At 31.7% G+C, this 15,230-nt stretch overlaps 1 protein-coding gene and 1 long non-coding RNA gene across 2 annotated transcripts in view; both read left to right on the top strand.

The window, feature by feature from the left end:
* Positions 1-15,230, top strand: part of LOC143078641 (synaptogenesis protein syg-2-like) — a 147,003-nt gene that overhangs the window by 111,007 nt on the left and 20,766 nt on the right. The gene's annotated exons all lie outside the window — the stretch shown is intronic.
* On the top strand, positions 786-4,878 carry LOC143078254 (uncharacterized). Its single transcript, XR_012979133.1, has 3 exons — positions 786-952; positions 3,145-3,576; positions 4,516-4,878. It is a non-coding gene; the product is annotated as an uncharacterized LOC143078254 (long non-coding RNA).

The following is a 15,230-nucleotide window of genomic DNA, read 5'->3' as shown; positions in this document are numbered from 1 at the left end:
AAAAAAATTGGTTAAATTGATATTAAAATATAAAAACAACCATATTTAAACTGCAAAATTTTTATGTCTGTTATAAAGTTAAAGATTACTACGTTGTGTGTACACTTACTCGCCATGTAAAGTATTTTTATGTATATAATGTTAGGTCATGTTGGCTTTTTGATGTTGGTTTGATGATAAGTCATTTAATTGCCCAAAAAAGTAAATGTAAGCCGGTCTGTTCACACTACAGGTTGCACTTTGTAAATACAGCTGTTTCTCAAACCAAATTATATTCATAGACATGATAGATATGTTAATTTGTTAACGTACTGGTTCCCATATACATGTATGGTCTCATAGAGACATCACTAGGGAATTGAACCATTATAAAAAAAAATGGTAGCTCCGACATTTTATTTCTAAGGAAGTAAAAAAATGGAGGTTTTGGTAATATATAATTCGAGTATAAGTCTAAACTCTTAGAAGTTCAGAGCAACTAAATGTTGAAAATATGCCGGACAGCCCTATATTTTGACCTTTGAATATAAAAGTAGTGTATATAGACTTGACGTTCTGGGTTATTATTTTTCACGGAACTTCAAAATGAAATTAAAGTGTCACAGTTTTAGCTGCACAGAGATTTCCTATGGGAAATTGCATTGTCTTTATTTACAAAATTGCAACCTACAATAATATTTGCGAGCTATTATTATCATCGCGTCAATTACTCAAATCACTAATTTCAGTTGAACAAGCAAATTATCATTATTCGGAATTTAGAAATTGAAACAATTATAAGCAGTGCAGTTGATCTGTTTATTTTAAATCCGAGGTCAATGATAGAAATTTGTAATGACCGCCATTATTGAAGAGAAACAGGAAGCGAACAACATATAGAATTTTTATGCAATAGCAAATTGTTTCTGTATGTCGCACCATTTATTGGCATTGATTTTAATAATCACGCTTGGTGAGTTTAGTGAGTTTATTTTCACTCGACACGTTACGTGCAAAACGAGTTATTTGTTAGGTAGTTTTGTAAACAGAAGTGACACATATTTTTTTTATTATTGTAAAATTGAAGAATAGCAGACAGACAGTTTTACACGCAAAGAGAGTGACGTTTTAGACACCTCACTTTTAATATCAATCATTTTTGCCTATTTTGATATACATTTAAGCTAAATAATGGCTAATGCAGTTTGTAAATTTTGACAAACACTTCACTTATTTAAATAAGAAAGGGGAGATAATCTATTGGTAAAGAGACATGTGTACAAATATTTAATCCACATGAGAGTATTAATTAAAGAATTTAATATAAGACTCAATTTGGTCATTTGAAAATATCTTTCTGTTCTCCCACCTGATTTGATGTATACTATTACTTTCTATTAATAGGGAAGTCATGACTCATAAGTTGCCAATAGTCCAGTACCCAATAACGTTACAATCGTGTCTGTAATAAACCTTATGACTGTTCCCCGGCTGACAGAGAATCTGTCGCGCTTGAACTATTGACGTCATATAACAATCAATTTTCCATTGTGGCGTCTGATAATTTGTATTATGACGTAAACATTTTACGGGAACCTGTGTGATGTCAATTAATGGCGGACTAATAAAGATTAGGTGTATTCCACCCTTCCAATAACTCTGCCCTTCGCTTCTGTGTACATCCTTAGGGACTTGGGACAGAACAATTTCAATCCCAATTCTTATACATTAAATATTTCATTTCCTTTATTTCAGGGGCGTGAATCATTTCCACAAAAATTCCTCTTTTTATAGTGCCATCACTTTTAACATAAATCAACATCTATTGACAGAACCAATTAATCTTACACGTCTCTTCATCTTATTTTTCATTCCTAATATTGACAGAATTTGCAACATCATAGTGTGTTTTGCACCAAAGCAAAAAAAAAAAGGAAAACATTTAACATAAATTTAAATCTATAACCGATTCAAAGTTCTTTGACTACAGTTATTCTGTGTAAGAAACTGTTCAGGGATCTCTGCACTTGGTCTGGTGGCGGTGTTAACAATTGTATTTGTTTGTAATTAGGTCTAGTTTGTGGTGAACCACTTGTGGTAGGTCAATGATGTTTGGTATGCTGGTGTAGTTGTATAAGCATTGGAATATCTCACTTCCATGGAGATAATTTGGCTCTGCCGCCTTAGTCATGTTCTATTGACTTGAACACTTTTGCTGTAGTTTACCATTATTAGTTTGTGATAAGGTCAGGTCAAGGGGAACTGTTTTTAGTGGTAGGCCAATGTTAATTGGTATGCAGTTGAATAAGAATTAGCACATCCTATTTCCATATAGAGTATTTGGTCCCCGCCTCAGCTATGGTCTATTTAATACTTAGACTTCATTTACATGTATTAGTTTGTGATTATAAAAAAGAAGATGTGGTATGATTGCCAATGAGACAACTATCCACAAAGACCTAAATGATACAGACATTAACAACTATAGGTCACCGTACGGCCTTCAACAATGAGCAAAGCCCATACCGCATAGTCAGCTATAACAGGCCCCGATAAGACAATGTAAAACAATTCAAACGAGAAAACTAACGACCTTATTTATGTAAAAAAAATCAGTTTAAGGTTAACCCCTAATGTTAAGTCAATGATATTTGGTATGCAAATTTATTAGCATTTGCAAGTCTTGTTTCCATAGAGATTATATAGCTCCTTCCCCTCATCATGGTTCATTGACTTTGAAACTTTTACATAATTAAACGTTCGTGTTTATAATGTAGGTTTGTTTAAAAGAAATGACTTATGATAAGGCAATGATAGTTGGTATGTAGTTGTATAGCATTGACACATGGAGATTGTTGCCATGTACCATCAGTTATGGTTAATTGATTTTGAATATTTGTGTAACTTACCTGTTTGAGTATTGCTTTTTTAATGTCAACATTTGCATGATCACAATAACAAAAAATCATCTGAAATTTTACAACACAAATTCAAAATGTAAAACTTTGGCTTCAATTAATGATAATGTTTTCTGTAGTATCGGTAGTAGAAAAAGAAGCTGGATATCAACACTTTTAAAATGCTTGGATTCTTTTTGAAAGTTTTCAATGTCACACTAAATTTACATTTAAAAAAAATAAATGATCCATGTTTTGTTTATTTCAGGTGATTTGACATTGTCACAAGATGTTTCCATCATTACTACAAAAAATGCCAAATATGGACAAGAAAAACTGAAATTTGCATGTAATCTCAAAAGCTCTAACTTGTGGAAATCTATAAATACTGTTGTTCTTTCAAAAAATACTTCATCTGGAACTTATCAGGACATAGTAACTGTGGTGTTGGATACAACAGGCGCTATCACTAACTGGCATAATCAAACAATCTGGCATCTGCAAAGTGGATGGGGAAATCGTGCCGATGTTAAGAGAGAATATGTGCAACCAGTCACTTCTTCGTCTGGTTTAGAGTTTGACATACCAGCTGGTACAGTTAAATGTACAGATAAAGGAACATATCGTTGTAAAATTAGTGGAATATCAACTACTTCGAAGGCCCTCGACAAAGAGAAAACTGACACTGTAACATTAGCAGGTAAGAGTCTGTTGATATAAAGTTAATCAATGTAAAATGCAGCATTCATAATTTCATGTGTCAGTGTACATTGTACAATTTATATGAATACTGCAATACATTTCTTTGTACTAAGAAAGGAAATGCTGCAGTTTTAGCATGTTTAACTTGGTTCGGTGGATATTATTTTATCTTTCTTTATGGAAATGTCTGTAAGAAATCACAAGACCTTCAACTTATTTTTATGATGCGTTAAATAATCAACATTACATTTCCAAACTAAGTGATATATATACATATGCATTGTATATAAAAAAAAATGCAAGTACTGACATTCTGTATATTGAGTATGTATACTATACTCAGATGAATCCAAGATCTAATGTTTGGCATATATAAATATAAAAATGTTTATCTCCAGCAGTTACGTTTTAAGTCAAATACCAAACATTTCAGTGACATTTAAGACTTAAAATTACTAGTATTCAACTGAATTTGAGTATGAAATGGATTGTCTAGGTTATAAAGGCATGGAGTGTTGAAAGGGATAATAAAAAAAAATGTGTTTTGCACCATACTGAATAATACATTAAATGAATGCATTTCGATCAGTGAGTTTTAAGTATTTCTAGTTTACTCACTTTTTCTTAACCATGCCATTTCATAAATGTCATACATGTATTCATTACCCCACCAATCCATAACATATTAAATTCATATAATTTCTAACATGTTTATAATAGAATATTTTTTATTTGTCTTGATGAATTATTCATATGGACTAGTGTTGAAGTACATAATGAAAAAAAATGTGAAATCATACAAGATTTGAATGGTTTGAAGCCAAGTATAGAATACTATTAGATCTAGTTTCATTAAATAGAGAGTGACTCCTCAAAATTTATTGAATTTTATAATCATAATTCATATTAATTTAGTTCTTTCTGTATTCATATTCAGTTGAACCAAACAGAATCAATCAGATAACAGTATTAACACAAAATCCTGAGCCAGAATTAATATATAATGCTCATGAAGTGGTAACATTGAGTTGTAATGGCGACGTTGGAAATCCTGCTAAAGATTTAAGATGGTGTTACAGAGATGGTGGTAACAATCCTACCGGTATTTTTCAAGGATGGCAAAATAATAATGACATTGTGAAAGGAAGCTTTATTCCATTTAGGTGTCAGAAAACACAAACCTCTACATTGAGATATAATGTATCCGCAGAATATCCATATAGAGAATTCAAATGTGAGACTGCGTATGACAATTATCCATGTGGACATTCAAGTATAATTTCATCTAACATTACAATATTCAGATGTGAGTTGCTTATCTTTAAGTCTGTATTATGTTCCGTACATATGACATGTATAATTATGTCAGTAAAACTACTACTTGTGGTCACACTTGTCACTATTTACATTGATTAAGTTTAACGTTAAGACAATTAACCTCATTATATAGAAGTATTTAATTATTTTTTCAGCTAAAGCTTTATTTACAATTGAGATTAAAAATAAAACCTTTAGATTCAGTCTAGTAGAAAAAGTTGAATATATACTGTATGCATCTTTACAATACACAACACTTATTGTTATGTATACATGTGCCCAATTAATAACAGTATATTGAATGACACACAATATCAAAATCTCATTAATAATTTAATTCAAACTTACAAACAAAAAATACTTACTACGGCTGTAGATCCTCGATTTAAGTGGGATGTTTTTAAAGCTGAAGTAAGAGACATAACCATTAAATACTGTAGGCAAAAACAAGCTGAAGATATAAATGAAATAATCAAATTAGAACTGTCGTTAAAAAGATTGAATGAAAATGTAGAAAACTTACAGAATAATAATGTTCAAAATAGAATAAATCATGCTGAGAAAAAACAAGAGAACCTTTACATAAATGAAGCAAAGGGAGCTCAGGTTAGATCGCGTGTAAAATGGACAGAAAAAGGAGAAAAAAAACACAATTTTTTTTATAGGCCTTGAAAAATCCAGACAAACTCATAAAAATATTTCTGCACTTACGAATGAAAAAGGAGAAATTATAACAGATTCATCTGAAATTTTATATTAGAAAAAAACTTTTAAGAAATTTTTTATAAAAGTACAAATCCTAATGAAAATGAAATAAAACAATATATAACAGAAACAAAAGTAGATAAAACTCTTTCTCATGAGGAAACTCAAAATCTAGAAGGGGGGCTTACCACAAAAGAATGTACAGAAGCTATTAAATCTATGAAACTAAATAAATCACCAGGTATCGATGGGCTCAGTGTAGAATTTTATCGAACCTTCTGGACAAATTTAAAAGAAATTGTTGTTAAAGTATCTAACACATGCTATCAAAAAGAAGAAATGAGCACACTACAAAAATAGGAGTAGTCTCTTTATTATATAAAAAAGGTTACCCACTTCTTTTGGACAACTATAGACCAATTACTTTACTCAATGTTGACACAAAACTTATGGCATATTCTTTAGCACAACGTCTTAAACCAATACTAACTAAAATCATCCATAGTGACCAAAACGGTTACAAAAAAAATAGGTAGATAGGTTTCAACATTCGTCAAATTCAAGACATAATAGACCATACAGAATACTTTAATATTGAAGGAGCAATGCTCTTCATAGATTTTTCCAAGTCCTTTGACTCATTGGAATGGCCATTTATGTTTGAAGCACTCAAGAAATTTGGCCTTTAAAATCCTTTTATTAAATGGGTTAAAACTCTGTACAAAGATATAACCGGTGGAATGTTAAACAATGGATGGGTCTCATCACCATATAACATGAAACGCGGTATTAGGCAAGGTTGCACGTTAAGTTCCCTGATTTTTGTTATTGCCGTAGAAATTTTGTTCTCAATTAGCTGACGACACAACACTATTTCTAAAATCAAAAGATGAAGTACGTCACACTCTTAATATTATTGAAATCTTTGGAGCACTATCAGGTTTAAAATTAAATAGATAAAAAACAGAGCGCATTTGGTTCGGAAAATTAAAACATTGTAAAGATAAGTTTGAAAATATAACATGGAATAAAGGACCAATAAAAAGTCTAGGAGTTCATTTTGGAACAGAACGAGCTGAATGTGATAAGCTGAATACTGACAAAATAATACAGAAATGTGACAAATTAATAAGTAATTGAAAAAAAGAAATCTTACAATGATAGGTAAAATACAAGTTGTAAAATCTCTTCTTATGCCGAACCTTACATATTTAGCTTCAGTCACAAACCTAACACATGAATTCATTCAACAGTTTTAAACTCTTATCTACAATTTTATATGGGATGGTAAACAAGAAAAAGTCAAAGAACCACACTAAGCAAAGATACTACTGATGGAGGGCTTAAGATGACAGATATAGGCAATTCTATAACTGCACTAAAAATAGCATGGATCAAAAGACTTACTGCAGATGATTATGCTAACTGGAAAGAAATTCCGACATTTTACTTTAATAAATATGGTGCTAATTTCATGCTACTTTACATGCATCCAGACAACATTTACTCTATACAAAACCTACATAATTCTACTTAGAAATTGTAAAGTCTTGGTTCAAAGTACAAAATTTAAATACCAAACTCAATATGAATTTTTAAAATATTAGACAACAAATCTTATGGGGAAACAAACTGATAAAATTTCAAGGAAAGTGTTTAGTTTTTATAAAATGGATAAAAGAAGGTATTATATATGTTAATGATATAATTGACCAAAATGGTAATATCTTTTAAGAAATAATATCTAATAAAATATCCTCAAAATCCAATTTAATGTTTGAAATTTCAAAACTTAAATATGCTATACCAAATGAATGGCTCAAGGTACTTAAATCAGAAAAATCAATAAAAATCAAGTTAAAAAATAAACTTAACCTTTGCATTAATACAAAAGAAAAAAAATAAGATAATAAGTTTACAAGTAATGGAAACAAAACAGATACATGAGATATACACACACATTAATAGTGGAAATGAAGACACGCCTTCAGGTTTCGTTAAATGGAAACGTGTACTAAATTTAGATTCTTTAATGCCAATAAAATCAATGCTAAACTTTGTATTTACTTATTTAAAAGATAACAGATTAAAAATATTTAAATGGAAATTGCTGCATCATATCCTTCCTTGTAAACAACTGCTTTTTTAATGGAAGATAAAAGAAGACAGTAAATGCGACTTATGTAATGTAACAGAAGATTATAAACATTTTTTTCTAGAATGTCAATACTTTAAAACTTTTTGGGAAAATATCAAAATACTATTAAATAAAGTTAAAATACATGTAGGTCATCATATCCTAAAATACAGAAATCTCATCATAGAATATCAAATCTGTGATATCAATTTTTATGATATAAATCTTTTGGTGACACTCATTTCATTTTTTTTTCCACAAGTGCACCCACATTTCAAATTATAAAACTACAAATTTTGATGTATATGCCCTGTTCAAAAAAGATTTTCAACACTTTCAGTTGGTAAACATGGTAAAATTTGGAAAGAAGTAAGCTTGAACATATAATTATCATTCTTGCATATATGTTATATGCTATATTTATTCAGCAATACATGTGTCTCAACATTATTTAATCTTAATATCACGTGTTGTGGACTTCGTCATGATCATGATCAGTGATAAAAGATTAAACCCCTACTATCCTTGAAGCATCCTTCATTTAATATATCATAAATAAATAAACTAATATAATGTACTTCAATTCGCAACCAAGTATGTACACCTTAATAATTAATATATATATAAACTGCTTCGCTTGTTTACTTGCCTCCATCGTGCGATCCTTGATCATTAATAGGTCATGACCAGGTCCACTAGCATCTATACAGAGTCAAAGCGGTTCACGAATGTAATTTTTTCCGGAAGTTAATTTATGTAGTAATCTGTATACATGATATTGCTACATGTAAATCTAACCATTTATTATTATTATTAATTTACTGAACGATCTCCCTGTTTTTTTCAGTAAAACTAACCCTCAAGGGTGCCCTGTCAAATGCTGTAGACATGGTATTCATTATAACAACAATAGTGCAATAAATCAGATTTTAGATAAAAAAAAACAACAAAAAAACAGTAGAATACCGCTGTTCGAAAGTCATCAATCGATTGAGACAAACACATATCCGGGTGTAATCAATGTTAACATGTGTCCAACAGTGGTCCTAGTTTCGTATTTGAACTTACGTTGTTCCTGCAGTATCATAAAAGCATATGCAAATAAATTCTGAAGTATATTGTTGCAATTGTAGGTACATGTACTTAGTTGAATTGCCTTCAAATATGAGTCGCAATAAAGAGTTTGCAGAAAACTATATAAAAAAGTTGGAGCGTTTGAAAGGCATTTTGCTTTTATTTCGAGAAAAAAAAACAATATGTCAAAACATTACTTAGGTCTTTTGAATTTATTGACGAGTAAATATAATCTTATAATTATAACGCCTGTATTTAAATATTCGGTCATTTCGAACAATAAATTACATTTTGTTACTCAATTTAAATCTAAAGATTTGAGTATTTCAATGCATTCACTGTCAATATCTGCTGGTTAGATGAAATTGAAATTTAAATTTTCAGTGTAATGATTTGTTGGGCTTTGTTTTATTTTGTGGATGTATTTTTGTTGATGTTTGTCCTTGAGTATAATTCGTATAACATTCTGAATGGAGGCAAACACTTAATTTGAATATACATTTCTAATTTACAGGTGGTTTTGATATAACAGTATCACTGACGACGTATTCAGCAATAGCTGGCGATTCTATTGTTACCATACTGTGTCAAATAAAAGGCACACCACCGGCTATTGCATGGTATTGGACAAAAACGTCAATTGCTGGGGGAAATACGGAAATAATATCTCAAGGGACAAATAATGCACGAAGACAAGTTGTCAATTCTGCAGTTAAACCATATTTAAATATATATAGCATTACGGAAGACGATGAAGGTATTTATAGATGCACAGCTAATAATGGAGAGCAACAGTCTATTAGTGATCCTATCGTACTGAAAGTGCAAGAAGGTAATATGTTCGACCTTTATATTCAAACTTTCACATCCAGTCATATATTAGAGTAAACAAATCTGCATGAACCTAAGAGCACAAACCTGAAAGCGCATTATGGTAAAAAGAGACTTTATAGATGTCTTCATGTAAGTGTTGTGAAACTGAAATGGTATTTGGTTAAACCTCGATATTTAATAATGATTTCTCATGAAATCTCATCCCTTAAGTATTATTTCTGTTTGCCCAATTTGTGTAAAGGTATGACAGACCTGGTAAAGCACATTTTAGTCTTGTTTAATTTATTAATCAACGTTTTTTTGTAGAGTTTACTGTGTTGACACATTTTCCGCCAAACCGTAGTTCCATGTTTAGTGCAAGAGTTGTCGTTCTTTTCACAACAAAGAAGTTATTTCTGAAATACGGGATTTAATTCCGGGTGTGCTTATTGAAATATTGTTATTATGGAATAAAACTATTTATTGTATATAATTAATGGTCATGCATATTTGTCAGTGTAACGATCGCGTATACGAGATCCGCGAAATGTAAGTAATTACGGGAAATAGTCCGTGATATGACATCTTGGTTACAAACGTAAACAACTTGGTAAGTTGAAATTTAACTGTCCCAGAGATCGGATGTTTTCGTTCTCCTAACCTATTTATTTCACGTTTGGCATTGTGAATTTATATAAGAAGTAAAGTTAAGCTATTTTAGCATTTATTTACACATCTTCAGGTATTAATTGTGTAAAGAGACGGTGAATTCCGTTACACATTGTATTTGACGGTGGCGTTTTTGCCGTGAAACTATTTTAGCCCAACCCTGGCCTAAGTTTGGAATTGTTCATTTTATTATTGAAACGTATATTTATTGCTATTTGTTATTTTTGTCTAAACACTGACATTATGCAGGTTCTTTGACTTGGTTTAAATTGTGTGAATTATATATTGACTTTGAAGAATTGAAATTAATATTCCTGCATAATAAATTATTTTATTTAGAACTCTTTGTTAATTTGCAGCCTTGTCTACTATTCCGCTCGGTAGTTACATTTTTACAACATTGGTGGCTAATTCAGAGGTTATTTTACCAGGTTTGAGTATTAATTCAGAAATACTTGATTCCCGTTATTGTAGTGTTGAACCAGTCTTTATAGATGAAAGACAAATTATAGTTGCTAGGTCATTGGTTGATCCCTATAAGGAGACTATTCCTGTTAGAATAGTAAATGTAGAAAAGTATCCTATTAGAATTCGCAAAAACTATTTATTAGGTGAATTACATCCTGTTGAACAATTTGAGGTGTTCATTGACAACAATGCTGATGTTGAATTGTATGATTCGGTTTTATATAAAGATTTTTGTATTGGCATAAGTCAAGGGGACCTAATAGATACCCCAGTAATTCCTGAAAATTGGAGAAGTCCTAAAGTGTTGAGTACCAAAACTGATAGTTTTGAAATTGAGGCCGAAATTCCAAAACTACCAGATTTTCTTTCTGAACTCTATCAGAAAAGTTGCGAGAAGATTAGTGACCAAGGGCAAAAATTGAAATTAGCTAAAGTTCTATTGAAAAATCAGGGTGCTTTTGCAAAAGATAAGCTTGACTTGGGTTCTTGTTCCCTTATCAAACATAAAATAGATACTGCAGGGGCAGCACCAACAAGGCAACCTTTGAGACGTACACCTAAAAATTTTGAAGGAGAGGAAGAGGCATATTTGAAAGACCAATTGGAAAGGGGGGTCATTCAACCTTCTTCATCAGCCTGGAGGTCAAATATTTGTTTAGTTCGTAAGAAGGATGGGTCGGTAAGGTGGTGTATAGATTACAGAAAATTGAATGAGTCGACTATCAAGGATGCCTACCCGATTCCTAATATATCTATGTGCTTAGATTGTCTAGCCGGCGCTAGCATATTTTCAGTCATGGACCTTCAGTCTGGTTATTGGCAATTGGAAATGGCGCCAGAAGATCGACATAAGACTGCATTTATTACAAAATACGGTCTTTTTGAGTATACTAAAATGCCTTTTGGATTGTGTAATGCTCCTTCAACTTTTCAAAGATGTATGGAGTTAATTTTTCGAGGAATGCAATGGAAAACCCTTTTGATTTATTTGGATGATATAATAATTTATAGTTCAAATTTAGAAGACCATTTTAATAAATTAGATGAAGTTCTGGGCAGATTACAAAATGTTGGTTTAAAACTTAAACCTTCTAAGTGCGAGTTCATTAAAGATCAAGTTCTTTATTTAGGCCATACTGTTAGTAAAAATGGCATTAGTCCGAATCCAAAAATTGTTGAATCAGTTAGTAAATGGCAGGTTCCAAATTCAGTCAAGGAAGTCCAGCAATTTTTGGGTCTTTGTAATTACTATCGACAATTTGTTCACAAGTTTAGTGAAATAGCATCTCCTTTGAGTAGACTAACTAGGAAAGATGTTCCTTTTAATTGGTCAAGTGAATGTCAAAGTTCATTTGAAATATTACGCAAAGCTTTGTGTGAAGCTCCAATTTTAGCGTATCCATTACCAGAAGGTCAGTTTATTTTGGATACTGATGCGTCTAATATTGGAATTGGGTCAGTACTTTCTCAAATTCAAAATGGAAAGGAAAAGGTGATTGCCTATGGGTCCAAAAAATTAGATAAACCACAACAACGGTATAGCGTGACCAGAAGAGAACTTTTAGCAGTCATAACATTCATACATCAGTTTCGCCATTACTTAGTAGGTCGAAAATTTTTGCTAAGGTCTGACCATGCATCCTTGAGATGGTAGTTTAACTTTAAAGATCCACAGGGGCAGTTGGCTCGTTGGCTTGAGACCCTTTCCCAGTATAATTTTGATATTCAACACAGACCAGGGGTTAAACACCAAAATGCTGACTCGCTTTCACGTCGTGAATATGACTTATCACTCTGTGATCATATTAAACAGGGAGTTAGAAGTCCTGAATGTAAAAATTGCATATCTATGGATGCTGATTGGGTAGATTTTAAAACCGATGTAGATAATGTCACTAATTTAAGTGATAACCCATTTGTTTCAAAAATCTGTGCTGTCACAAGAAGTCAAAATTCTAAGTTAATTGATTCAAATTGGCTTAGTGGGTACACTACAAAAGAATTGGAAAATTTTCAAAAAGAAGATAGTGATTTAGGGCCTGTACATAAATGGTTAGATAATAATTGTAAACCAAACAGAGATGAAATTGCTTCATACAGTCCATCAACAAGAAAATATTGGTTAAATTATGATCTTTTGATTACAAAAAATAATGTATTGTATCAGAAAAGATTGCAACCAACTGGTGAAAGTTATCAGTTATTAGTTCCCAAAGTCTTGAGGAAAGAAGTAATGACAAGTTGTCATAATACTATGTATTCTGCACATTTTGGTGTAAATAAAACTAAGGACAAAATTAAAAACTGTTTCCATTGGTACAAGATGGGAGAGGATATCCAATCACATGTAAACACTTGTTCTGTTTGCAATCGATTTAAGGCTTTAAATAGAAAACCTAAAGCGTCTTTACAGAGTTACACTGTGGGTTATCCATTGGACCGCGTTGCAATTGATGTTATTGGTCCTTTACCCCATACCCGTCAAAATAATAAATTTATATTAGTTATTGGAGACCATTTTACTAGATGGATGGAGGCGTTCCCACTTCCACACCAGCAAGCTGAAAAGGTTGCTGAAAAGCTTGTCCATGAATTTATTTCCCGTTTTGGTATTCCTTTGGAACTCCACTCCGATCAAGGGAGAAATTTTGAGAGTAAAATTTTTACAGAAGTTTGTAAATTATTGGAAATACATAAGACAAGATCTACGTCCTATAGACCTTGCTCTAATGGCATCATAGAGAGATTTAATGCCACGCTTGAGGGAATGATTAGAAGTTTTGTTAATAAAAATGCTAATGATTGGGATTTACATATTGGTATTTTAATGGCAGCCTATAGAAGTACTGTACATCCAGCTACAGGTTATTCCCCTAACATGTTAATGCTAGGCAGGGAGATTACTTTACCCCCTCAAATTATATTCCCTTTTCCAAATTGTAATGAATCAATGGAAGTTGAGACTTACGTGTCCAAGATGAGGTCAAAATTGGAGGAAATTTACCAATTAGCACGTGAACATCTCCGTTCATCTGCTGTACGACAGAAAAAAGATTACGACAGCCGTATATCCCAAAATCAATTTTGTAAAGGATCACTTGTTTACAAATTTAATAACATATTTAAAAAACTAAACGAAAGATGGTCTGGTCCATTTGTAATAGTAGATATTTTGAGTCCTGTACTTTATAAAATAAAAAATAGATACAAATCAGAGACTGTTCATCATGATAAGTTAAAGAAATATCAATCTGATGATGTTCCAGCCTGGGCTGTTGCTGTCCAGAAAGGAATGTAAGATGTCCAAGTCAAGGTACCTGCTGTCAATTATTTGTTCTCATTTCTTTCAAGTCTTTATTTTATTTCAGTAAAATGTCTGAAATTTATAATTGTAATTGGACTGACTGTTTGTACGAAGGAAATAAGAGGGATACAATTTGGCATATATTACTTAGCCATGTACAGGAAAACCAGGTACCATTCCATTGCAACATTTGTCACTTCCGGGGAAATACCAGAAGGAACATGGACAGACATATTCTATCTTATAAACCACACCTTGATAAATTGGAAGAACTTGGTATTCAGTCTAATAATAGCAACTGTATAATAAAATCTACAAACCCATATTTTGTGAAATTGGGCATTGACACATCATGTGATGCCACATACAAGGATCAATCATATATTGTTACAGAAGTTGTCGAATCAATCATAGAAATCAGGGAAGATAGCGGGGAATTTAATATAACAGATAATTCATGTCAGACTGAAGAAACATTTATAACCTTCAGAGAGCTTCAGGCTGAGGTAAATGTTATGAAAGGCAGTCACCAGGCTGAGCTTAATAGATTTGGGGACTATATCGCCCGTTTAGAGAATAGATTGAAAATGAAGGAAGAGGAGGTAAAGTTAGCGGAGAGAAAATTAAGGAAGGATGAAGAAGGAAGCAGGATGCAATTAAAAGAAAAGGATGACTTGATTAGAAAACTAGAAAGAAAACTCAGACACAAGGATAATGAAGTGGAAGTTTTGAGGAGAAAACTAAGAGTGGACGAGTTTGATTCCGAGGAAGAAAAAGAAAATGAGAGGCCCAGGAAAAAGCTAAAAGGATATGTAGTAAAAAAATTGTTTTAGCCAATATCTTGATTTTTATTTAAATGTCATATTTATGTATTTGTTATGTTTGTTGACAAAATTGGTTTCCGTAATCTTTACAAAAATTTGAAAATTAATTTTTAGGTAATCAGTATATAGATATTGAATGAAATTTGGTTTCATTTGGAGCTGTAATAATTTACCTTTTTTATTGATTCTTAATTTTGAATACCAATTTTGTCTTTGCTTTGTCAGATGTTTTAGTGTTTTAAAGGAGGTGAAGTCCTCAAACACTTTTCATTGTTATTGTGTATATATAGATTTTATGTGATGCTTAAAGGAGAAGAAGTTCTCAGCGTCAAACCTATTCA

Source organism: Mytilus galloprovincialis, chromosome 6 (assembly GCF_965363235.1).
Source record: "Mytilus galloprovincialis chromosome 6, xbMytGall1.hap1.1, whole genome shotgun sequence".
Classification (NCBI taxonomy): domain Eukaryota; kingdom Metazoa; phylum Mollusca; class Bivalvia; order Mytilida; family Mytilidae; genus Mytilus; species Mytilus galloprovincialis.
Note: the sequence above shows the minus strand (reverse complement) of the source record. Positions and strands in the feature narration are given on the sequence as shown.